This window comes from Eptesicus fuscus, chromosome 9 (genome assembly GCF_027574615.1).
Source record: "Eptesicus fuscus isolate TK198812 chromosome 9, DD_ASM_mEF_20220401, whole genome shotgun sequence".
NCBI classification, from domain to species: domain Eukaryota; kingdom Metazoa; phylum Chordata; class Mammalia; order Chiroptera; family Vespertilionidae; genus Eptesicus; species Eptesicus fuscus.
Genome location: NC_072481.1, coordinates 91,526,129 through 91,541,497, shown reverse-complemented (window position 1 = coordinate 91,541,497; position 15,369 = coordinate 91,526,129). Strand labels below are relative to the sequence as shown.

The 15,369-nt window shown below is 40.0% G+C and overlaps 1 pseudogene; it reads left to right on the top strand.

The window, feature by feature from the left end:
- LOC129150328 (cullin-5-like) overlaps window positions 1-14,366 on the top strand; it is a 36,852-nt pseudogene extending 22,486 nt beyond the window's left edge.
- Window positions 14,367-15,369: the final 1,003 nt, after the last annotated feature.

Here is a 15,369-nt window from a genome sequence, read left to right as displayed (position 1 = left end):
TACTCCTTGTGTGAGCTATTCCAAGCTCCCAAAGTGATATCTGTATGCAGAATGGCAAGAGATATGGACAATCAGCGCTAGTGAGCTAGTACAAGCAGCCTCCAGCCCATCAATGACCCAACTTGACTCCTCCCTCTCCCTCCTATCTCCTGCCAGGTCTTCCCATTGGCTATACCTAGATGGAAGCCAAAGGAGAAGGGGACCCATGCAGGCAGGCCACACAGACAGTCTCCCAGTCTTCCAGGGAGGGACAACATTGGAAGAGGAGAGGAGCTTCACAAAGGTGCCCCTGGGGAAGTGGTTTGGCCTTCCCTCCAGGCTCTTCAGGCTCTGATGACCCCACTGCTTGCCACTCTAAACCTTTTCCTGGCTGCATCCCTCATGCCTGTGTGCTGCCTAAATGCCCCAAGGTTTATTAAAATAAGAAGACAAATCTAACATGAGTTGAAAATGAAAAGTAAGAGGACATCTCACCCGAAGACTTGAGTCTCCTGATTTTTTCTTTATTCCATCATGTGCAGAAAAGAATAAGTGGAGATGAGAGTCTCCTGTGGAGAACTTAGTAACTTTAACACAGGCCATTAGATCCAGGTCATCTGATTAAGCAATTGCTGTGTTGCTACCATGTGCAGAGCACTGCGTGAGAGCTGAGAGGAGTTATTTCCTACGGTAGCAATGATTTTACACAAACCTGTAAACACGTTCCTTTTTCACCAACGTCTGCCAGGAAATAGGAACTGCTCTAGACCTTTCAATAGAAGGGATTTAATGTAGGAAACTGGTTACACAGGGGTGGAAGAGCTGGGAAGCAAATAGCCACAGAGGAATCTCCTACCGACCTTAGAGCTGGATGAGGTGAAAGGAGGTAGAGGTCTCAGGGTCTGGAAGTTGGGTGGGGCCTTGAGCCTTATAAGGAATCAGCTACTGACACCGTAACTGCACCTGCTCTCCTATTCCTCCACCCCCCAATCTCTTTCTTGTTCTCATTGGCTGCACCTACCCAGATCCTGGGAAATGCAGTTCTCTCTGCACACAGCAGACAAGGAAAAGGTGGGGATGGATGTGAACACAAGCAGGCCCATCAAGTCTCAGTGTAATTATTGGGTGCATCTGTGTGTTTGTTACCTGGATCAAGCAGTTCACTTTCTGTGGTCAGGGAATCCTGGGAAACCAATTAATCATAATAGGATTGAGGAGGCAGTCAACTCCATCAGCCCACATTCTAGGCATCTGTGTCAGCAGTCTCTTAAAGCACCCTCTTCCTTATAGGACCCTCCTTGTCCCTATCTCTTCCTGCAAGTCCCATCCATTTCTTCTCCCCTTTTAGGACATACACTAGTAAGCAACCTCTAGACCCCATCTGGTGGCCGATCCCAGTTGGACTCCAACAGTTGACTTTTACACAAACAGACTGCATTATGGAGCACATTTTATTCTGTAAGTCCTCTAGTATATTTTGGTGAACGTTGATGTTTCTGCTCTGCTGAAAGTAGTTGGCTTGCCTGAGGTCACCCAACATATCAGCAGGAGTTGCAGAACTGAACCAAAGCTCCTGAGTCATGGCCCAGTGACAAGCCCCATTGCATCATGAGGCTTTTTGTGGCTATAAAAAGATCCATCTATGGAAAGAGCCTCCTCCAAGATTTGCTGAGACAAGCTGGGTGTTGGGCACTGTGTGTGCACCTCAACTGGGCAGTGGGCCACCAGACACCTGACAACAGGAAGGGCTCTCAGGGGAGTTGAAGAAGAACTTGCAGGTGATAGCATTTTACCTCAAATGTCCCAACTTGCAATCAAGACTTGACACAGATATTGTGTGTATATTATAGACAAATTTATCACATGTTGAGAAAAAAAAATCTCTTTTTCAATTGCATGACTAATTACAGCATTTGCCAATTTTCTTGGTGTAAATATTCTTTCTCTGGCCTATTTCAATATACAAACCTGAGGTCACTGGACACAGAATCGGGAAGAGATGTACACAGTCAGCTCCATCCACCCCTGCACTGACCTCACCCTCTCCTCCCAATCTCCACTCAAGGACTCTGAATTTGTAGCGATGGAATTTTCCATCCAGAGCTTATCATTTGTGACACCCATCCCAAAGAAGTAAGGATTCTGATGCTCTGGCAGACAAAATGGGCTTGGATATTATCTTTGTTAAGTGATGCCTGGAAATAAACACAGACTAACCATTACCACATCTGCTCCACAAATTATAGAGGTTAAGGGCATGACACTGCCTTGGTTTTAATCCTTGCTTTAATACTTAATAGTTCTGTAACTCAGGAATTTACTTAACTTCTCTGTGACTTAGCTTTAGAATAATAATAATACAAATTTCACAGGTAGTTATGAGAGTTAAATTATTTAATGGTATAAAGCACTTAAAATAGTGCCTAATAAAGGTCACATATTATTATATAATGTTGAGAGATGGAAGTGCTTCTGTTAACACAGGGGAAGTTAAGGATCATCTTTCATATCAGTCATTCTCAGTTGTAGCAAGGGTTAAGAAAAGCCATGTTGAACAATAGACTTTCATTTCTGGAAATGGGTGCTGAGGACATTTAACCCAAGCTCCCACACAATGGGGACATTCCTTCTGCTACACCAATTTTTGCTGGAACATCTCCAGAGTCAGGAATTTTCTTCTCAAGGATACTATATTTATTTTTAGCCCTGCCCCCAATTCTGAATCAAAGTCAGCCTCCTAGCAATGCACAGTTTATTGGTCCTAGTTGGTCTTGCTGAAACCACATGGAAAAGTTTGATCCCTCTTCTGCCTAAGGAGGAATAAGTTGCCATTTTTTGATTCTAGCATCTGTAACCAATTCTGTAAAGCAAGCTATGTTAGGTCACAGAGTAGAGTGACTGAAGGCTGACCCATGGGAAGGCTGGTGCCCAGAGGATCTCAATATTCATAACCACTGGAGAGCCCCTTAGGCACTGTGTGTCAGGTACCACCGTGTTCCATCTTCCTGTTATTCATTCTGCTCACCATTGGACTTCACAGAGAGGGCCTCAAAAGCCAGCTCAACTCAAATGTCACCCTTTGGCTAGGGGAGGGCACCCTGATTAACAGTCTCATCAGGAGTGCACACGTGAGAAAAAAGTAGGTCTCAAAAAGCAAAAACCTCTAATCAAAAGGTAAGGTGGTCAGAGAGTGATGTCTTCTAAAACAACCCTTCAAATATTTGAAGACACTACCCTAACCCATGCAAGGTATTTCTTCCACAGGATAAACATTCCAAATGTCTTCTATAGGAGAAAGAGCATTAGTGATGGGTATGGTTCAGGCATTGAACTTAGTGTAAATACTTGGATCACCAATTTTTTAGCTGTGTGACTTGGAGAAAGTCATTTGGCTTCTGAGGTCAGTTTCCACAACTGTAAAGTGGGGATAATAATAGCAACTCATAGAGTTATTGAAAAATAAAATAAATGTGTTAGAGTGGTGTTTGGTGCCCAGTAAGTACTCAAAGGCCATAGGTATTATTATGATAATTCTAGTTTAGCACAATTATGCCTTTGCTAACATAGTAAAGAGCATTTCTTTAAAACAAACAAACAAACAAAAAATACCGAAGTAGTTAGACATTACTTAATTATGTTATATAAGTATAGTCACACTATGGAGTCATTTGAAAAGAATACATATGCATAGATAGAGTCTGGTACTTTCTTGATTAGCTCAATTGCTACTGAGTATTCTTTAACATAACCCTTGCTTTTATGTCCATGTGAAAGTAGTAAAAAGTCTCCTCTCGTTCTGAAATCTTTAGCACTGTTACAGCAATACTCTTTCTCTTACTGCTATTCCCCAACACCTACTCCCTCAAACCTGAAAAGCCCAGAGTTATTTCATCTGAGTCATTGCATCAATATATGTTTAAATTGTTACAAAATAATAACAGCTTAAAATCAAACAGATTATTATCTTAGCAATAGAAGAATCCTTTGGCAAAATTCACCTAGCATCAGTATGTGCTAGGCTTTAGGGAACAAGACAGACATGGAAATTCTGTCCTCATGGAGCTTACATTCTATCCATCCATACATAGTACCTCTATGTATCCATTATACTATAAATATGTGTACATATTTATTTACCCTGCTGCTTGCCAGTTCTTCCAGACATTTGACCTTGTTCACCTCTAGTCTCATGCCTGTAGCATACATGGTGTTCAATAGCCTTTAATGGATTAATGAATAAACAAATGAATAGTGGAATGAATGAATGAGCCCATGTATTTACAATACTCCTTGCCTCCAATGTGCAATCTTAGATTTCTTTTTTTTTTTTAATTTCCCTCTTGGAAGGAAAAAAAGATGGTGGCTGTCAGGACGGAGGTGAGGGAGAGGGTGTGAGTGAGTGAGGGGATGAAAGGAGAGTGTGTGGATGTATGTAGTGTGTGTGTGTGAATGAGGGACAGTTAAATCTGTAGGAAGAGCAGGGACTGGCAGACCAGGTTCTCTTGGAAAAGGAGAGACTATCACCGCTGAGGGCACTCCCCGGACTACGGACTGTGGGACTCGGGCACAGAGCCCACACTATCTTGAAGGGGAGAGCGGCCTCTTCTAGGAACTCTTCAGCACCACCACCCAGACAGGCCTTGGACACTGCCTGCGACCCGGCAGTGACTCCAGCCAAAATCCTGCTGCCCCACCCACAGACCCAGTGACTCCAGCCAAAATCCTGCTGCCCCACCCACAGACCCGCGGACCCTGGGACCTCCACCTCCAAAGGTGCATGTTCCCACAGCAGTAAGTGCAACTCCCCCCATCCCCAGCGGCAGAACTCAGGACACCACATTCACATGTCTCCAGCGAGCAGGCATCCAGGGCACACCACTCCGTAGGCAGCACCTGGGAGCCACTGGGAGCCCCCGCTGGGTGTGATTTTGTACAGACAAGGGCACACTGCCCCACAGTAAATATTTTGAATTCCCTGTTCCTGAATAACTGCCCGCAGACACCCCAGCTGCACAACTTCAGCACCAGGGCCCCTCAGAGTGCGTCAGAGCTCTATGCTAGCAAACACACTGCTACAGTCACGCATTTCCAGCAAGCAGGCCCCCTGAGCCCATCAATCCACAGGGCGCTCTTGGGAGTCACTGTGAGCCCCCACTGAGTGCAATCTTGGACAAACAGGGACACACTCCCCCGGCAGTAGAAATTCTGAATTCACTCATCCTGGATACCTGCCCATAGACACCTTGATTATGTGGCTTCAATGCCAGGGCCCTTCAAAATGCTTCAGTGTGTCACACTGGCAAATGCACCGTGGGTGCCCCTGTGAGTCACCACTGGGAGCGTGTATATCCAACCACAGATGCAGCAGCAAAAACTGAGTCTTCCCACCCCACAAGCTGCAGAATTGTGGACACTATAGTCACACGCTTTTTCAGTATACAGGCCTCCCAAGCCCACTGCTCCACAGGCAGCCCTTGGGCACCACTGTGAGCCCCCATTGGGTGCACACTTATACAAACAGGGGTGCACTGCTGGGCTGTAGAAACTCTGAATTCCCTCTTCTGGGATACCTGCTCACAGACACTGCGATCACGTGGCTTCAGTGCCAGGACCCTTCAGAGTATGTCAGTACACCCTGCTGGCAAACGAAATGCACTGCGGGTACCACTGTGAGCCGCCACTGAGGGTGTGTGTATCCAACCACAGGAGCAGCAGCAAAAGCTGAGTCTGCCCACCCCACAACTATAGAACTCTTGACACCACAGCCTCGCCTTTCCAAAGCACAGACCTCCTGAGCCCCATCACCCCAACAGACAGCTCCTGGGTGCCACTGTGAGTTCCCAATGGGCACGTGAAATTTCAACCAAGGGCACAAGACAGCAAAAATTGGGACACCTTCCTCCATGGCTGCTGAATTCTAGACACCGCAATTGCGCCTTTCCAGCTTGCAGGCCTACATCAAGAGAACCCAAATTGCTCAAGTATGGAGTTATGCTAGATTACCAAGCCCAGGAGACCTGAGAGATCACACCAGTAGCACCATCCCCAAAAGAACCTGGGTAGCAAAGCAATCGGATCTACAATTAAAATGTTACAGCAAAACATGGGAAGATAAAAAAGCAATCCCCAAAGGAAAGAAAAAGAGGAATCACCAGAAAGGGAGTTAAATGAAATTGAGGCAAGTAACTTGTCAGAGAAAGAATTCAGAGTAATGGTTATAAGGATGCTCAAATGGCTGGATGACAAATACACACAACTCAATGAGAATTATAAGGAGTTGAATAAGAATGTCACCAACATGAAAAGGAACCAAGAGGAAATGAAGAACAACATAGCTGCAATAAAGAATACAATGGAAGACTTAAACAATAGACTAGAAGAGGCTGAGGACCGCATCAGCGAATTAGAAGACAAGGTAGAAATAAAACACACAAACACAGCAGCAACTGGAAAGAAAATTTAAAAAGCAAGAGGATAGCCTAAGGGAGCTTTGGGACAACACAAAATGAAACAGCATTCACATAATTGGGGTACCAGAAGGAGAGGAAGAGAAGCAAGGAATAGAAAACCTGTTTGAAGAAATAATGACAGAAAACTTCCCTGATATTGGCAAGAAAAAAACTACGCAAGTCCAAGAAGCACATAGAGTCCCAAACAAGATGAACCCCAAAAGACCAAGACCAAGACAAATCATAATTAAATTGGCAAACACCAACAACAAAGTAAGAATCTTAAAGGCTGCCAGAGAGAGACAGAAAGTTACCTACAAGGGATCTCCTATTAGAATATCAACTGATTTCTCAACAGAACCACACCAGGGCAGAAGGGAATGGAATGAAATATACAAAGTGATGCAAAGCAAGGGACTGGAATCCAAGAATACTACACCCAGCAAGGCTATCATTCAAAATTGAAGGTGGAATCAGGAGCTTCACAGACAAAAAAGGGCTAAGAGAGTTTATTACCACCAAGCCAGCAATGCAAGAAATGCTGAAGGGACTGCTATAAAAAGAAGAAAGAGAAAGGCAAGAAGAAACACAAACATTAAGAAAAAAAATGACAACAAACAAGTACTTATCAATAATAACATTAAATGTAAATGGAGTAAATGCTTCAAAAATACATAGGTTAGCTGAATGAATAAGAAAACATGACCCATATATTTGCTGTCTGCAAGAGACCCACCTCATAACAAAGGATTCACACAGACTGAGAGTGAAGGGATGGAAAAACATTTTTCAGGCAAATGGAAATGAGAAAAAAGCTGTGGTTGCAATACTTATATCTGACAAAATAGACCTCAAAATAAAGGCCATAACAAGAGATAAGGAAGGACACTACATAATGCTAAAGGGAGCAATTCAACAAGAAGATATAACTCTGGTAAACATATATGCACCCAATGCAGGAGCACCCAAATACATAAAACAACTTCTGGAAGATATCAAGGAAGAGATGATAGCAATACAGTCATAGTAGGGGACTTTCATACCCCGTTGACAACACTGGATAAATCCTATAAACAAAAAATCAGCAAAGAAACAGCAATCCTAAATGACTCACTAGGTCATATGGATTTAATTGACATCTTCAGAGTATTTCACCCCAAAGCTACAGAATATACATTCTTTTCCAGTGCACATGGGACATTTTCAAAGATAGACCACATATTAGGACACAGGCAAAATCTCTTCAAATTCAAGAGGATAGAAATCATAAAAAGCATCTTCTCAGATCACAATGGCATAAAACTAAAAATCAACAACAATAAAAACAATGGAAAAAAACAAACACTTGGAGGCTAAATAGCATGCTATTAAACAATGATTGGATTACCAAAGAGATCAAGGAAGAAATAAAAAGCATCCTGAAAACAAATGACAATGAAAACACAATAATCCAAAATCTATGGGACACAATGAAAGCAGTCCTGAGAGGGAAGTTCATAGCTCTACAGGCCTACTTCAAAAAACAAGAAAAACTGGTAATAAATTATCTAACCTTGCAACTTAAAGAATTATAAAGAGAGTAACAAGAAAAGCCCACAGAATCCAGAAGGAAGAAAATAATAAAGATTAGAGCATAAATAAATAACATAGAGACAAAAACAAACAAACAAACAAAAAACAACAATACAAAATATCAACAAAACCAAGAGCTGGTTCTTTGAAAGGATAAACAAGATTGATGAACCTCTAGCCAGGCTCAACAAGAAACAAAGAGGGAGGACCCAAATAAACAAAATCAGAAATGAAAGAGGTGAAGTAACAACTGACCCCACTGACATACAAAGGATTGTAAAAAAATACAACAAACAACTCTATTCCAACAAACTGGACAACCTCAACGAAATGGGCATATTCCTAGAAAAATACAAGCTTCCAAAACTCAATCAGGAAGAATAAAAAAACCTGAATAGGCTGATAACTACTGATGAAATTGAAACAGTAATCAAAAAGCTTCCAGCAATCAAAGCCCTGGACCAGATTGCTTCACAGGAGAGTTTTACTGAACATTCAAAGAAGAACTAAAACCAATCCTTCTCAGACTATTCCAAAAAATTCAAGAGGAAGGCACACTTCCAAGCTGTTTCTATGAAGCCAGCATTACCCTAATCCCAAAACCAGATAAAGACATGACAAAGAAAGAGAATTACAGGCCAATATCCCTCATGAACATAGATGCCAAAATTCTAGCAAATCAGACCCAGCAGTACATCAGAAAGATCATACACCATAACCAAGTAGGATTTATCTCGGGATGCAAGGATGGTACAATATCCACAAATCAATAAATGTGATACATCACATAAGCAAATTGAGAGATAAAAATTACATATTCATATCAGTTGATGCAGAAAAAGCATTTGACAAAATCCAACACCCTTTCTTGATAAAAACTGTCAGCAAGGTGGGAATAGAAGGGTCATACCTCAACATAATAAAAGCCATATATGACAAACCCACAGCCAACATCATACTCAATGGGCAAAAACTAAAACCATTTCCCCTAAGAACAGGAACAAGATAGGGATGCCCACTCTCACCACTCCTGTTAGACATAGGATTGGAAGTACTAGCCATTGCTATCAGACAAGAAGAAGAAATAAAAGGCATCCAAATTGGAAAAGAAGAAGTAAAGCTATCCTTATTTGCAGATGACATGATATTGTACATAAAAACCCCTAAAGATTCCATCAAAAATTATTAGACTTAATAAGTGCATTTGGAAATGTAGCAGGATACAAAATTAATGCCAAGAAATCCTTTGCATTTCTATACACTAATAGTGGACTTACAGAAAGAGAGACTAAAAAGCAATCCCTTTTACCATCACACTAAAAAAATTAAGATACCTAAGAATAAACTTAACTAAGGAGGTAAAAGACCTATATGCAGAAAACTACAGGACACTGGAAAAAGAGATAGAGGAAGATGTAAAGAGATGGAAGAACATACCATGTTCATGGATTGGTAGACTCAACATCATTAAAATGTCCATACTACCCAAAGCAATCTATAGATTCAATGCACTCCCCATTAAAATGCCAATGGCATATTTCACAGTCCTAGAAAGAACTCTCCAAAATTTCATCTGGAATAAAAAAAGACCCCGAATAGCTACAGCAATCCTGAGAAAGAAGAACAAAGTAGATGGGATCTCAATACCAAATTTCAAGCTGTATTACAAAGCCACTGTTCTCAGAACAGCCTGGTACTGGCACAAGAACAGACATATAGATCAATGGATTAGAATAGAAAACCCAGAAATCGACCCAAACCACTATGCTCAATTAATATTTGACAAAGGAGGCATGAGCATACAATGGAGTCAAGACAGTTTCTTCAATAAATGGTGTTGGGAAAATTGGACAGATACATGCAAAAAAATGAAACTAGACCACCAACTTACACCATACACAAAAATAAACTCAAAATGGATACAGGACTTAAACATAAGACAGGAAACCATAAAAATATTAGAGGAATCCACAGGCAGCGAAATCTCAGACATATGCCAAAGCAATTTCTTCACTGATACCACTCCTAGGGCAATGGAAAATAAAGAGAAAATTAACAAATGGGACTACATCAAAATAAAAAGCTTTTTTATAGCAAAAGAAACCATCAACAAAACAACAAGAAGGCCCACTGTATGGGAGAACATATTTGCCAATGTTATCACCAATAAAGGTTAATCTCCAACATTTACAGGGAATTCATACAACTTAATAAAGGGAAGATAAATGATCCAATAAAAAAGTGGGCAATGGACCTAAATGGATACCTTTTGAAAGAAGACAGAAGGAAGCCAAGAGACATATGAAAACATGCTCAAAGTCACTAATTATCTGAGAAATGCAAATCAAAATGACAATGCGGTACCATCTCACACCTGTCAGAATGACTATCATCAACAAACCAACAAGGACAAGTGCTGGCGAGGATGCAGAGAAAAAGGAACCCTTGTGCACTGCTGCTGGGAATGCAGTCTGGTGCAGCCACTGGGGAGAACAGTATGGAGTTTCCTCAAAAAACTAAAAATGGAACTCCCATTTGACCCAGTAATCCCACTTCTAGGAACATATCCCAAGAAACTAGAAACACCAATCAGATAGGATGTATGCACCCCTATGTTCATAGCAGCACAATTCATCATAGCTAAGATTTGGAAACAGCCTAAATGCCCATCAGCAGATGAGTGGATTAGAAAACTATGGTACATCTACACAATGGAATACTACGCTGCTATAAAAAATGGAATTCTTACCTTTTGCAGCAGCATGGATGGAACTGGAGAGCATTATGCTAAGTGAAATAAGCCAGGCAATGAAAGAAATATACCACATGATCTCACTCATTTATGGAAAATAAAGAACATTATAACCTGATGAACAAAAAGATAGATACAGAGGCAGTAAAGCATCGAACAGACTGTCAAATTACAGCAGGAAGGTTGGGGAGTGTTGGGGAGGGGGGGAAGAGATCAACTGAAGGACTTGTATGCATGCATATAAACACAACCAATGGACACAAGACACTGGGGGTGGTGGTGGGATGAGGGTATGTGACAGGGAGTAGGGGAGGCTGGAAGAAGGTCAATGGGGGAAAAAAGGAGATATATGTACTACTATTTGTAATACTTTAAACAATAAAATAAAATTAAAAAAAAACCCCCACACATTTCTAAATAACCTATAGATCCAAGACATTTGATGAGAATTGGATAATATTTAGTACTAAATTACAATGAAAACATTACTTATCAAAACTTTTGTGATGTAAATCAAGAGAAATTTAGAATGCTACTTTAATACTCATCAGTTAATGAGTTGTCAAACTTTAAGGATAAACACTCACTGATAAAGACAATCACAGAACTGTAACACTTATAAGGTTGCTCCCCCTGTATAGGGTAAGTCAAGACTTGTGCCTAAAGGCTTTCAACTTCAGTGTGAGTTCTAGAGTGAGAAATGAGGTGTGAAGGCTCACTTAAGGCTAGCCTTTAGTCACTTAATTCTTAAAGCTTTTGCCCAGTATGTATTCACTTGTGCATTATAAGGTTAGTGCTGGTGCTGAATGCTTTTCCACAATGAATACATTTATAGGTCTTTACTCCTGTGTGAGTTCTCACATATACCCACAGGCAAGAGGAATTCCTAAAGGTCTTCCCACATTCTTTACATTCATAGGTGTTCTCTCCAATGTGCGTTCTCTTGTGCATAGTAAGATAAGAGCCCATGCTGAAGGATTTTTCCACATTGATTACACTCATAAGGTTTCTCTCTAGTGTGAGAGTGTAGATGTTTCTTAAGGGATGACTGATCAATAAAGGTTTTTCCCCAGTAACTGCATTCATAGGGCTTCTTTCCAGTGTGGGTTCTCATGTTTTTGGAGGGAGGAAGGAACAGTGAAAGCTTTGCCACATTCCTTACAGTCATAGGTTTTCTCTGCAGTGTGAGTTTTTGTGTGTGCACATTCAGATGAGAGCTCTGTCTGGAGGATTTTCTACAGTGATTACATTCATAAGGTTTCTCTCCAGTGTGTGATCTCACATAGTTCTTAATGGAAGAGTGAAAAATTAATATTTTCCCACAGTCACTACATTTATAGGTTTCTCTGCAGTGTGAGGTATCACACATTTCTGAAGGGACAAGGGGCCAGTGAAAAATTTTCCATGTTTCTCCCATTTTGAGCTTTCCTCCACAGTATATGAGTTTTTGTGCACACTAAGAGGTCTTTTTCCATAGTCAATGCACTTGCAGAGTTTCCCTCCAATGGGTTTTTGCACATGTACTGAAAAGGAAAAGTGTAATCTGAAGGACAGAAGACATTGATTACACTCAGAAGATTTATCTCCTGTGAGGTTTATTATGGGATTGAAAGATCTGCTACAATCAAGAAATTGAGAAATGTTCTCTTCAAAAGGAGAAGTAATATGACTCCTAAGAGTTAAGAAATGGCCAAATCTTTACTATATTCTTTATATTTGTAGCATTTCTGTCCTTTGAAATATCTTGTACTAATAAGGTGACAATTCTTTCTGAAGAATTTTCCATAGTGATCAAATTACAAAGGTTTCTAACCAGGGTGAGTTGGTGCCATTTTTGTTTTTAGAAGTTTTTCCCCACAGGAGCACTCTGCATAGGAATTGCATGTTTTGGTTTAAGTTGAGTAGCCCAGTCTGAAACTGAACAGGCCCCTTGGATATCTTTTCTCTCCCCTAGCCTCAGTTCTTCCTGTTCCACCTCAGTGATCAGACCATGATTGCAGAGATGATACCCCATGGATGCCAGGCTCCTAAATTTCTCCATCATCACATCTTTGTACAGGATTTTCTGAGCAGAGTTCAGTAGTGCCCACTCCTCCTGGGAGAAGTCCACCAGCACTTCCTCAAAGGTAGCCAAGTCTTGTGACCAAGTTGTCAGCAATCCTGAATCCATTCTTCCTCTTCGGTGTCTCCTTCCTGAGCTGGTAGAGTTCTGAACAAGCAGAGCGACTACAACCAGATTCTTGTGGTTCCCCAGCACCACATCTCTGCATAGATTTCTCTGAGTTTAGACTAGTAAAGTCCATTCCTTCTAGTTGAATTCCACAACTACATCCTCAAAGGTCCCTGTCACAAATGTTCTAGCATCAGGCAATTGCCTCAACCAATGTTCATTGAGAATAATGTGTCAGACAACTAGTGATAATCTTTTCCCCCTTTGACTTCTCTTCATGAAGACAGAAAAAGTCTCAAGAAAAACAACCACAAGGAGAAAGATCAATGGCCAGAATCCTGTGAGTCTGACAGAAAAATCTGCCTGAACACTTCTTGTTCCCAAATTCAGTAGAGTAAGACCTGAGTTTCTAGATTCAGGTCTTGGTACAAATATGTACAAAACAAAGATATTTTTATGAGCTATCACAAAACTCATTGACATGACATCTTATAATGGATATCTCTGCTGAGAATGAAATTGAAGAAAATATGGTAGAGTGGCTAAGAGAAGTTGGTATGCCAGTAGATTATGTAAACAAGCTTGCTAGAATATTTCAGGAATAATAAAAGTATCTGAAGATTTGAACCAAGCTTTTAAGGAAATGCACAAAAATAATAAATTAGCTCTGCCAGCTGATTCAAGTTAATATAAAAATGTTGAATGTTGGTGCCTGGTCAAGAAGCTCTGAGAAAGTTTTTGTCTCACTTCCTACTGAACTAGAGGATTTGATACCTGAAATGTAATTCTATTTTTACAAATCAGAGTGGTAGAAAATTACATTAGTATCATCTCATGCCAAATGGAATTACAACATTTAAGAATGAAGTAGGGCAATATGACTTGGCGGTAACAACTTTTCAGCTGGCTGTGTTGTTTGCATGGAACCTAAGACCCAGAGAGAAAATCAGCTTTGAAAATCTAAAACTTGCAACTGAACTCCCTGATGTTGAGCTTAGAAGGACTTTATGGTCTTTAGTAGCTTTCCCAAAGCTCAAATGGTAAGTTTTATTGTATGAACCTCAAGTCAACTCACCCAATGACCTTACAGAAGGTACTTTCTTCTGAGTGAACCAGGAATTCAGTTTAATAAAAAATGAAAAAGTTCAAAAGAGTGCTAAAATAAATTTTATTGTACTCTGGCAGCTCAATACAGAAAGAATGGGAAAAGAGAATAAAGAAATAGTTCAACTACAATACTAATAACCCAGGAAGCTATCATACAAATAATGAAGATAAAAAAGAAAATGAGTAATGCTCAGTGCAGACTGAATTAGTAGAAAATTTGAAAAGCATGTTCTTGCCACAAAAGAAAATGATAAAAGAGCAAACAGAATGGCTAATAGAGCACAAATACATCAGAAGAGATGACTCTGATATCTACACTTTCACATCTATGGCATAATTTTAAGATCATGGACCGTATTAAGAACCTGAATTTTGTATTGCTTGGCAGAAAGTTGTAACAGTTTGTGCTGGGAGAAGGTTTATTTGGACTTTGATTAAAATCTCTGCCTTACCTAACAAAACAACTATATTTTGCCAATCACATTAGTTAGCATGATGGCATGCCCTTCATGCTGCACACTCTTTAACAGCATGCTGCTTTGTGGAGACACTTGCATTCATGAAGAGCCCTTTATGAACTTTTAAAGTAAATTTAACTTATACCCACCAGAAGAATTGCAAGGGTGGGGTTCTTACTGTTTTCTTTTTTCTTCTTTTTTTTCCTCTTACAAAAATGTACTTGCACAAAGAAGGATGTTTAGATATTTGTGCACTGAAAAATGCTGTTATGTGTTGCTTTTAAAATGAAATTAAAACTAGAAAGAGCAAAATATTACATTTACTTTTATAAAAATAAAAACCAAAAAGAGCGTAAAATAGAGAAGGGCATCCTGTTCATAAAGATGAAGTTCTAGGAACATTGGATACACTAATTGTTTCTAGCACTTGTATAGTTACCAATAAAGTGAGACTTAGCTGATCTTGATTTTTTTCTTTTTACAGGTTAAGGTAAAGAGTCCTTTCTCAAACTAGAAACAAAATAACAAAGATAATGGTTGTTCCCTGGAAACAGGCTTCTCTGACATGTCTGAATTATGTAGCATGAAACATTATAATAAATGTTTTTTAAAAGAGAAAAGGCTGAGTTGTTGTTGTTTTTTAATCAATGCTTCTACCTTGTGTCATCTGCAAAATTAATTCCAGTGTGGTTTGTGTTTTAAATGTGAAAGGTAAAACAATAAGGCTCTAGAAAATAACATAGGAATTTATCTTTATGACTCTTAGGATAAATAAATATTTCTCAAACAGGACATATAAAGGGTAAAAAAACATAAAATGCACTGATTATAAAGGAAAGACTAATAATCTGGACTCCATTACAATTAAGAACTTTTGATCAA